Source organism: Chinchilla lanigera, unplaced genomic scaffold (assembly GCF_000276665.1).
Source record: "Chinchilla lanigera isolate Chin_1 unplaced genomic scaffold, ChiLan1.0 scaffold00115, whole genome shotgun sequence".
NCBI classification, from domain to species: domain Eukaryota; kingdom Metazoa; phylum Chordata; class Mammalia; order Rodentia; family Chinchillidae; genus Chinchilla; species Chinchilla lanigera.
In genome coordinates, this window is record NW_004955516.1 from 4,179,536 (window position 1) to 4,191,588 (window position 12,053).

Here is a 12,053-nt window from a genome sequence, read left to right on the forward strand (position 1 = left end):
GATGATTTGTTACAGCATTATTAGAAAATTAATGCAAATCACTAATCCCAGCCCAGCCATAAGCTAAATGTAATTGACCACACGCAGAACAGAAAACCACCCAGTTAATCCTCAGTCTTGAGAATTAATAACTTGTTGTTGTCCTAGGGGGAACTACTTTGATTTAAAATAAATATATGTATATCTAAATGATAGATCTTTTGATCACAAGTAACAGAAAAGCCCACAAGCTGTTTTAGATTGAAAATAACAATGTTTGGGGAATATTATAACAATCCATAGGTGTCTCAGAAACCAAAAAATGAACGTAGACAATAAGGAACCAAGGCCCCAAAAAGCCATCAGAAGGATGTTGGGGGCTGGGTGTAAAGCTCAGTGGTAAAGCACTTTCCAGGGCTCTAGGTTTTCTCCTCAACATCAGGCAAAAGAAAAAAAAAAAAAATAGAAAGCATAGCAGGGATTTTAGGACCATGTGCTGACGTGAACCCACTATAGATTTCTCCCCCTTCTCTCTCCAGGATGACTTTCTCTGCTTCTTCAGGTTTTCATGATTTTGTGATCAAACAAGATAATCCCAGCCCAACCTCAACCATTCCTTTGTTTGCGATCTATGCTCCCAGGACACTAACCCTGAGTACCCCTGAGTCTCAATTCTAAAATTCTTGAGGGAAGAAGGCGGTCCATGCTAGGCCTAGCGGCACATGCCTGCAGTTCTAGCTACTCAGGAGCGTGAGGCAGGGAAATCATGAGTTTGAGGCCAGCCTGGGCAATTTAGACCAAAAAAGAAAGCAAGTCAGTTATGCAGCCCTGCTCCAAACAGCAGTGATCAGGAAGGCAGATCAACTAGTACAAATATGGCCAGCAGGGTCTATGCATTTGTGCATGTGTGTTCAAGTGTAGGCATTTTGAGATAGGCAGACATGCTAGTGATGTTCTTACAGTCCAGCTTTTCTAGTAATACTAATCTTAGTCTTGGTGCTATAACTTTAAGGAAGGTCCAAAGAGCAGGGTAGGTGGTCCCAGACATCAAACCAACAAATCCTGGAATCCCAGAGCCAGATGCTCCTCTAGAGCCAGTCTGAGTGCTAGCATGGGCTCTTGATGCTTTCACAGCCTGCTCACTTGGGCCAGGAAGGTCCAGGCTATTGGGATATCTGGGGCATAGGTTTTCAGGAAACTGGGTGTGTAGTGTGGGTGGTGAAGAAATAGAAAACTGAACCCAGGGCTTTTGTCCTGAGCTATATCCCCAGCCCTTTTTTATTTTGAGACAAGGTCTTAATAAGCTCTCCAGGCTGAATTTGAACTTTCAATCCCCCCGCCTCAGCGTCCCAGAGTGCTGGGATTACAGAAGTGCACCACTATGCCTATGCATGCTTTCATTTGAGGAAATGAAAATCCCATGCCCTCTCAATTGTGATTACATCTTCAAAGTGAATTAATTATTGTGACTATAACCAAATCTGTAATTAAAATATTGATAATTTATTTTTAAAAAAGCACGCCTCCAGGAAATCTCCCTGGGAGAAGGAAATACTATTGCCTCCGCTCCATACCTATTTTGACTCACCTCAGGTTAAGAATTACTGACTTTCTAAAATACCATTAGCATACCTCACAGAACTACAGAAAACATTCCTAAACTTCATTTGTAAACAAAAAAGACCTAGAATAGAAAAAGCAATTCTGAGCAACAAAGGCAAGTCAGGGAGCATCACAATCCCTGACTTGAAATTATACTGCAAAGCAACTGTGATAAAATCAACATGGTACTGGCATAAAAACAGACCTGAGGATCAGTGGAACAGAATAGAAGATGCAGATGCAACTCCAAATACACTAAACCACCTTATCTTCAACAAAAGAGCCAAACATGTTCACTGGAAGATAGTCTTTTTTAAAAATGGTGCTGGAAAAACTGGCTTTCTACATGTCAAAGACTAAAACCAGACCCATATCTATCAGCATGCACTAAACTAAAGTCAACATAGATCAAAGATCTAAATATTAAAACAGAAACACTAAATCTACTTGAAGAGAAAATAGGTAGAAATCTTGAAGACATAGGTGTGGGCAGAGACTTCATAAACAAAACCCAGACCACACAGGAAATGCTACAAAGAATCAACAAATAGAATCTCACTTTGTTAAAAAGCTTCTGCACAACAAAAGAAATCACCAACAAAGTGAAAAGACAACCCACAGAGCTGGAAAAAATTATAGCCCGTTGTCCCCCAGACAAAGGACTTCTATCTAGAACACATAAGGAATTGAAAATAATCAGACTCCCCCCAATTCAAAGACCTAATCCAAAAATGGGCATCTGAGATCAATACACACTCTCAGATGAAGAAATACAAACTGCAAATCAATATATGAAAAAATGTTCAACATCATTGGTCATTTGAGAGATGAAAATTAAAACAACACTGAGATTTCATCTCACCCCAGAGAGAATGGCTATCATCAAGAAATCAAGCAACAACAAGTGCTGGAGAGGCTGTGAGAAAAGGAACACTTTTCCACTGTTGGTGGGAGTGTAGACTGGTGCAACCACTGTGGAAATCAGTGTGGAGATTCCTTAAAAAACTAGGATTAGAGGTGCTATTTGACCAAGCTATTCCTCTTCTGGGTATCTTACCAGAAGAATTCAAAATATCATATCACAGTGATATATGTGCACCCATGTTTATAGCAACACAATTTGTAATAGCTAAATCTTGGGAACAACCCAAATGCCCATCAACCAAGGAATGGATAAAAAAGATGTGCTTTTTTTAATATAATGAAATACTACTCAGCAATAAAGAAAGATAAGTTTGAGACTTTTGTAGCTAAGTGGATGCAATTCGAGACCATACTCATAAGTGAAATGAATCAAATCCACATGTGTAAACATCATATTGTCTCATTAGTGTGAGAAACTGAAAGAGTTAATATGATCCAAAATGTACAATAGATAGTGTGAATAGGGAAGAAGCTGTTCAAAAGAAAAACTGCGACGGGAGAAAGGGGAAAGGAAAGAAGGGAGAAGAAAAGAAATATATATATATATGCTCAAGATAAGGTAGTTATGCAGCTAGTTTCTGCACTGAAAAGAAATTTTTGTGCCAATACTTTTTTGACACTATTTCATGTCTATATCTTGTACTCAGAACAACTACTATGAATATAACAATACACAATATATTAATTATTGTTACTCTCCTACTAGCCTGTTTTAAAACTCTGTTTTATTGTTATATTTACTTTTTTCTGTTTAAAATAAAAAAGAATTACTGATTTTAAATATAAAATAGTCAATTCTGCAGATATTCTTACTGATGTTAATTATTACCCAATCAACACTTAAAACCTAAGAAGTGGCCTTAGAATGAAGTTTCATGAGGATACGTTTACTGGCAATGAAGAAATATTCTTGGAACATTTCATTTTATTAAACCACATTTGTATTAGACATCTTTATAACTGTTATTAAAATATCAGCTGTTTTTTATGTGCCCATATACTGTGTCATGTCATACTTTCTGAAGAATATAGAAAATGCAGTTTGTGCAAATGAGCAACATCTCAAATTTTATGGCTAGCTTATCTGTACATAGATGGGATAACAAGTTTTCCTAGTGTGGCACCGTTGCCTAACTGAGTGACATTCAAGAACCATAATTGTATCTTTTTTGCTCTAACACCTCATAATCCATTTAGAATTAGATTTACTTCTGGGGGTGGAGGGAGATGGGAGGGAGAGGAAGGAAGAGGAAAATGAAAAGGATCCAGATGCGCTATGTGTATCTACCAATTCCCTACGATGCGTGACTTTATTATGGGTCACAAGCACACACTAACAAAACCAGAATTAGGAGTCAGGCATGGTGGTACTCTCCTGTAATCCCAGCACTCAAGAGGGTGAGGGAGGAGGATCACTGGAAGTTGAGGCCAGCTGGGCTACATAGTGAGTTTAAAGCCAGCCTGAATTACGCAGGGAGACCCTGTCTTGACACTCCCCCCTCACCCCCGACCAGAAAGAGTGAAGAATTAGATTTACTAAGGCCATCTATTGTCATTTTGACATTATGAAGGAACCTCATCAAAAACCATATTTCTGCTTGAAGGATGTTATGTTTGACAAATATGCATTTGCTGTGTAAAAAGATCTTTTTCCTGGAACAGTCAAAATAAGAATGGATTAGGGGCTTCATCTTCTTGGAAAGGTCTAGAATGGTGTCTTAGTTACTTTTCACATTGCAGAGACAGAATACCTAACACCCAAAATTAAAGGAGGAAGGGTTTATTTGGCTCACAGTTTATAGAAGTTTCAGTCCATAGTTGGCTGGTTCCAAAGTAGGGTGGCATGGAAGAGGGACATTGCAGAAGAGAAACAGTTCATGGCAGGGCAGGGAGAAGGTAGCAGGCAGTAAGTAGCAAGCAGCAAGCCTGCCTTCTTCCTGTCCCTGCACATTCCACCCAGGCTACAAGCCTATTGATTGGTTCCACCCACACCCAAACTGGGGCTTCCATTTCCACATTCTTAATCCCAGTATCACACCCGTAATCCACAGTCACGCACCCTAATCCAGCCACCTCCCAAACGTCCCACCTATAAGTATGTGAGGCTTTGAGAAGACATTTAAATACAAATTCTAACAAATAGCATAACTTGAAGTGTATTCTGTGTGATGTTATCAGGTATGATGGAGGGCAGGTAATGAGGGTCCTTGTTTAAACAAAAATAAAGAGCTCTACTGTAAGACCTCTGTTTTAGAATTCTCTACAGAAACAGAAGGCATATACATCTATATTGCCACAAGATGGATTCAGCTGATGGACTCAAGGCTCTTACGCATATGGGCACAGAATTGTAAAGTGAAAAGCAACTACATTTATTGAAGATCACAGGAAGATGTGCTCAGGGCAAGTCCATGCTGACAAAAACATGGCATGAACAGAAAAGTGGTGCCAGGATGACAGGGAAGTAAAAAGCACTGCACACAAATACATCAGGCTTTCAGAATTTAAAGGCTATGCACCCCAGGCTGGGTGCCTCCCACTGAGTCTCTAGGTATGATTTACAAGAATGAGTGACAGGGTGCTGAATCATCTCAGGGGCTTTCAACATGCATGCTTGTCCCAGAATTCACTCTGATTTTAATTAGATGTATGAGATGTGGTGCATATTTATGAATCCTTAGTAAGGTTCCAGTAGGGTAAAGGTGACTAAAGGTCAGGCCAGAAGATCCAGCACCCATGTACTTTCTCCTAGAGCTTCAAGAATTTCCTGGGCTTTTGTTATTTTCTACCTTTCTTAGTTTTTTTTGTTTGTTTGTTTTTGTTTTTCGCTTTTTTTTTTGTTTGTTTGTTTTCTGGTACTGGGAATCGAACTCACGACCTTGTGTTGCCAGGCAGGCGCTTATGCCACTAAGCTATATCCTCAATCCCTTAAGTGTTAATCCTATCCTGAAATACCTTCAGAGTCAGGTTTAGAGCCATGTTTAACCACTTCACAGTTTACTCCAAGCTTCACTCAGCACATTTGTCTCTAGGAGGTGTCATTTCAACCAGTCACTTTTTGTATTGAATAAATTTGATAAAACTGTAATTGTTATATTTTTGTTATATTACCTCATAAAAATTAATGAAAAATGTGTAATATTTGGTTATCTTGTATTTAAATAATTGGACTGGCACAGTGGTTGATTTGGGCATTCCAGAGGCCAGTCAATTTAACACATACACTTCACCACCATAGCCACTCAGAACCTTTAATACACTAATGCAAAGCAGATATATATGAGAACATAAGTGGGCACTACTTTGGATCAAATTGGGTCAGAAAAATCCTTTATTGAAGACCACATTGGGGTACTATAATTCTTTGGGATGTGGTTTTGAAGAAACCCACCTACTGTATGGTGTTCTTAAAAAAAATTGAGATGAATGTCACATCACAAAAAATTAACCATTTCAATGTGAATGATTCAGTGGAATTTAGTATATTCACAATATTGTGCAAGCACAACCTCTGTCTAGTTTCTAAACATTTTCAGAACCACAAGTAAAACCCTATACTACTATAAATATGAGTATGCATGTGTTACTAAAATATCATGTTTTTAACTTTTGGGAAGATACTTAGAAGGATAGTTGAGTCAACTGGAATTTCTAGTTTGTTTGTTTTTTTTAAAGAAATCTCCATATTGATTTCCATAGTGGTTGTACTAGTTTACATTCCCACCAACAATGTAGAAGGGATACTTTTTCTCCCCACAGCATCACCAGAATTTGTTACTATTTGATTTTGATGACAGCCATTCTTTCTGGTGTTAGATGAAATTTTGGTGTTGCTTTAATCTGCATTTCTCTAATGACCAGTGATGTTGAACATTTTTTCATGTATTTATTGGCTATTTGTACTTCTTCTGAGAAATGCCTATACATTTTAATTGTCCTTTTTTTTTTGGTTTTGGTTTTTCTCCGGTACTAGGAACCGAACTCACGACCTTGTGCTTGCCAGGCAGGCACTTTTGCCGCTGAGCTAAATCCCCAGCCCCTTAATTGTCCATTTTTTGATTAGGTTTTTTATTTGGGAGGGTGTCTAAGTTTTTGAGTTCTTCATATATTCTAGATCTTAATCCTCTGCCCAAGAAATAGATGGTAGATTTTTTCCCATTCTGTAGACTGTCTCTTTACTCTGTTGGAGGTTTCCTTTGCTGTATAGAAGTTTTCCAATTTGATATGATCTCATCCCATTTGTTGATTTTTGGCACTATTTCTTGTATCATTGTATTCAGAAAGTCTTTACCTATACCTATGTCTTTATGGGTTTTATCTATTTTATCTTCCAACAGATTGTTCCTCTTTTAACATGTAGAGCTTCAATCCATTTTGATTTTAGTTTAGTGCATGGTGTAAGAGATATGGGTTTAGACTGAATCTTCTGCATGTGCATATACAATATTTCCAGCACCACTTATTAAAGAGTCTATCTTTCTTGCATTCTTACAGCTGGTAATCTGAGAAACTTCATTTAAGATAACAATATGTAATATAACAATCATTGTTAATTTCTATCATTTTGTTTTGAAATTCTGTATTGAATTTATTGTTTTTGTGTTGTTTTCTTTTTGTCTTTGTTGTTGATATTTTGTTATTGTTTTTTTCTCTTTAAAATAAAAAATAAAATAAAATATAGAATCTATCTTTCCTCTAGTGTATGTTTTTGGCCCCTTTGCCAAAGATAAAATAGACAAATGTGCCTGGGGTCATTTCTGCTTTCTCTATTCTATTTCATTGATCAAACTTGTCTGTTTTTGTGCCAGTACCATGCTGTTTTTAATCACTATAGCTCTGTAATACCGTTTCAAATCTTGGATTTTGATGCTGCCTGCTTTGCTTCCCCTCCAGGATTGCTCTTGCTATTCTGGGTCTCTTCTGACTCCACATGAATTTTAGGATTGCTTTCTCTAGATCTGCAAAGAATACTGTTGGTATTTTGATTGGGATTACATTAAATCTGTGTATCAGTTTTGGAAGTAGGCATTTTCACTATATTAGGTCTGTCTATCCAAGAACAGGGATACCTTTCCATGTTCTGGTGTCCTCTTTTGGTCTTTTTCAGAGTACTGAAGTTTTCATTGTAGAGGTCTTTCACTTTCTTGGTTAGGTTAATTCCTAAGTATTTAAGTTTTCTTGATATTATTGTGAATGGTATCAAGATACTGATTTTCTTCTTAATGAGTTCATTATTAATGTACAGAAATGCTATTGTTTTTTGTGTGATAATTTTGTTTCCTGCTACATTCCTGAATTTAGCTATTAATTCTATTAGTCTTATGGTGGAATTTTTTGGGTACTGCATATAGAGGATTATGTCATCTTATTTTCCTGCATGTATCCCTTTTATTTTTTTTTCTTGTCTGATTGCTCTGGTTAGTGTTTCAAGGACTACACTGTACAAGAATGGTGGAAAAGGACATCCTTTTTTTGTTACTGATTTTAGAGGAAAAGCTTTCAGGTTTCTTCCATTTAATATGATGTTGGCAATAGGTTTGTCATAAATGGCTTTTATCAAATTAAGATAAGGTCCTTGTTACCTATTTTCTTCAGGATTTTTTTTTATCATGAATGGATGTTGGATTTTGTCAAAGGCTTTTTCTGCATCTACTTAGATGATCATGTGGATTTTTTTCTTGTTTCTGTTTATGTGATGTATTACATTTATTGATTTGTGTATGTAGAACCATTCTTGAACTCTTGGGGTGAAGCCTACTTGGCCATGATGTATGATCTTTTTGATGATTTGCTGCATTCTTTTTGCCAGTATCTTGTTGAGGCTTTCTTTTTCTTTTTTTGAGATAGGGTCTCTCTATGTAGTTCAGGCTGGCCTCAAATTCACAGTAATTCTGCCTCGGCCTCCTGAGTGCTGGGATTATAGGCCTGTGCCACCACACCAAGCTTTGTTGAAGCTTTTTGCCTCTATATCTATTAAAGAAATAGGCCTGTCATTCTCTTTCTTGGTTGGATTCTTGTCTGGCTTTGTAATCAGGGTAATGGTAGCTTCTAGGAATGACTTTGAGAATATTCCTTCCTTTCAGATTTCATTAAAGAGTCTAAGGAGTATGGGTGTAAGATCTTCTCTGAAGTTCTTGTAGAATTTTGGCAGTGCCCAATCAGGACTTGGACTTTTATAGTTGGTAAGTTTTCTATTATTGCCTCAAATTCATTGCCTGTTATTGGATTGTTTGGGATTTTTAAGTTATTTTGGTTCCGTTTGGTAAAGGATATGTATCTAAGTTCTATCCATTTCTTCTGAGTTCTCCAATTTGTTTGTATGTGAAATAGTTGCTAATCTGGGTTGCATTAGTGCTGATTTTGATTTACCTTTCTCATTTCTAATCTCATTTCTAATTGCATCGTGTCCTTTCTTTCCTTTTTCTGGTAAGATTGGCTAAGGTTTGTCTATTTTGTTTATTGTAATGCACGCATATCCATTTTTTAGCAGCACAATTTATAATAACTAAATCTTGTTGTATGTGTCCATCAACAGATGAATGGATAAAGAAAATGTAGCATTTACACACAGTGGAGTACTACCCTCCCACAATGAAGGATAAACTTGAGACCTTTGTAGGAAAACAGATGCACCTTGAGTCCAAATGTTAAGTGAAACAAATTAGACATACAAGACTTAACTATCACATAGTTTCTCTTATATGAGAAATCCAAAATATAAATAAAGAGCAAAATAAAAGGTAAAAGGAAGTAGGAAGATCTTTTTCAGATGGGAAGGGGAACAAGAGCTTGTGGGAGAGGAGGGTTTGGGGATGAAAAAAATTGAAAAAAGTGGAGATAGAGCTTTTGCACATGGGATGAAAGGGACCATGAGATGGAAGGAGCAGCAAGGGAAAGGAGATTTTCAAAAAAGAATTAAAATGTGTTATGTGTATGTACCAACTCCCCATGATAAATGTAATCATTATGTATTGCAAACATGTACTATTAAAATTTTCTTACAAAAATAAAAAATACCCTGTGCCCATTAAGCAACCACTCTCCTGTCTACCTCCTCCAAGCCCCTGGCAACCACCAATCTGTTATTCATTTCTACAGACTTAGTGTGGTAGCTATTAAAAAGAAAATTACTTTACTTCTTAGAGCAGCTTTAAATTCACAGAAAAATTGAGTGGAAGGAACAGAGAGTTCTCATCTACCCTGTGCCCCCACACACTGCACAACCACCCCCACTATCAACATCCAGCGTCAGACTGGTTCACTTCTTATAATCTTGTGCTGGATTTTCAATGGACATTTTTAAGGGTTCTTCAAGGCTTTGTTTTCATAACTGAGGTGGTATATGTAGGCAGAGTATCCATGGCAAATTTCTACAGAAATTCTCTGTAGTTCAACTTGTATTGCTATTTTTCTCTACCCCTCAAGTGATGTCTATGTGAGCGATTTCCCTCTTTCCTCTACTTCGTAATATTTTGTTTCATGACTGTGATAATGAACTGAATAGATATTTTTTCTTATGCACTCAGAGAACTCTGTGAAGTTGGCTTCTCTCATTTCCAAGGCTGAAGTGGTGACTTCCGTGAACGTAAAAGGCATTACAAACCACACATTGTATCTCCTCATTTCCCTGAAACACAAAGTCCATTTCTTAGGCAGAATAATGAATGGGTTGTAGGAAAAAGGAAGGAGATCTCATTTTTGCAGTCCTCTCTATCAGTCAGGTTTTTATAGCTGTGACAAAATACGTGAAACAAAAAGAACAAAGGTTTATTTTGGGAAACAGTTTCAGAAGTTTCAGTGGATGGTTGCTTGGCCCTATTGCTTTGGAGCTGTCATAATGCAGGATGCCATGGCCAGAGCACATGGCAGAGGAGGCCAGTTCATCTCATGGTGGCCAGGAAGCAAAAGAGAGAGAGTGACAGGAAGAGGCTAGGGTTCCAGTATCCCTTTTAAGGGCACACCCCTCATGATTTAACTTCCTGCCACTAGAACCCACCTCCTAAAGGTTCCGCCACCTTTCAATAACACCACAGGCTGGGGATTCAGACTTTAACATTTGGCTTTTGGGAGATCCCTAAGATCCAAACCATAGCACTCTCTCAATCTTTGCATGAAATATAAAATTTCAGGTTATTGTTGTTTTATTGTTTTAATGTTAAATTAGCCGCTAACTTCAAAATAATTATTATTCAGCCCTTTAATGATTTTTTAAACCATCTCCAAGCTTTCTAGGTGCTTTGGAGGAAAACTAAAAACGTGAAAAAGAAAAAAGATACATGTGTTAGTGTGGGGATGATACTCAAGCCTAAGTATTCATATCATGCACTCTTACTGGTTTTGTAGTACAGTTTTCCAAAACTTTTTTCTTAACTGGTTATCTACAGCTACCATCTTGCTTGGTAAAAGCAGTATAACTGTGTTTCCCATGATTTGGCCAATCCAAGGATTGCTTGGTTATTTTAGAGCTCCCCTTTTTCACCTTATTTCTGGGGCTGTAGCCAAGTTCCAGTGAGTTCAGTATGAACAAGTTTTGGGGACCTGCTCCCACTGGTCCCTGTACACCATTAGGGTTTGTGCTCACTGGTACCAACTCAGATGTTTCCATTTGATGTTTGCTGAGTCTCTGCTCCTTAACCTGCTGTACAATCCTTACCTGAACTCCGAATACTCGAATTCTGCCATTGTTCTTTTGACTATGCTCATGCTTGGAAAGACCTGGGGGGAGATTCTGAGGACTCCCTGCAGTGCTGTTGCCTGGATATCCTCAACTCTGAACAGCTACTTTCACTCAGCTCTCCTTACTCCGTGGAGGAAGGCGTGGGGGCATGGCTTATCGTAGTTGGCTACCCCTGGAAAGAGCACAGGTTCTCCTCCGCATCCACCACTCCTTCCCCCGCTTTGAGTTTCCCTCCCTATGTCCAGACCAGGTCACTGTGATCTCCTCCCCGAGCCCATCGGACGTGAAGCCCTTTTCTTCAACATCAGTCTTCTGTTCTAGGCCAGCTTGGCTTTTAAGACTGATAAAGACCATACTCTTGGAACTGAAATCCTTCTGTTCTCAAACTGCTTTCTGTGCCATGGGTTTTAAAAGCTTCTTTCAAAATCTAAAATACCAGACTGAGTACACTGTTTTTTTTTTTTTTAACTTAGCGTTAATAATTCTTTTTTTTTTTTCAGCACTTGGGATGGAACCAGGGACTTGAGCAGGCTAGGTAAGCATTCTATTACTGAGCTATACCTCCAGCCAGCCCTTTTAAAATTTTATTTCAAGAAAGGGACTACTTAAGATGTCTAGGCTGGTTTCTAACTTGCCATCCTCCTATCTGAGCCTCCTGACTACATGGGTTCTCAAGTGTGCGCCACTATGCCTGGTTTCTAGCAATTTTTTCTTTCCTGATTTGGTGCTCCGTGTGACTGAAAAAGCAATGTGTACAAGAAAGGGCAAGGGAGAGGACCTTCAGATCATATTTGAAATTACTCATTTCTCTCCCTCTTCTTCTCTCTGGAGAGTATAAGAATTTCCTTCTGTAATAAGAATATAAGAATTA

General features: G+C 38.0%; 1 long non-coding RNA gene across 1 annotated transcript in view; it reads left to right on the forward strand.

Annotated features, from left to right (window-relative positions):
- Positions 1 to 11,716, forward strand: part of LOC102005833 — a 139,093-nt gene extending 127,377 nt beyond the window's left edge. Inside the window, exon 8 of the long non-coding RNA XR_264537.2 lies at positions 11,683 to 11,716. This is a non-coding gene — a long non-coding RNA (uncharacterized LOC102005833). The remainder of the gene's footprint in view (positions 1 to 11,682) is intronic.
- The last annotated feature ends 337 nt before the right edge of the window (positions 11,717 to 12,053 follow it).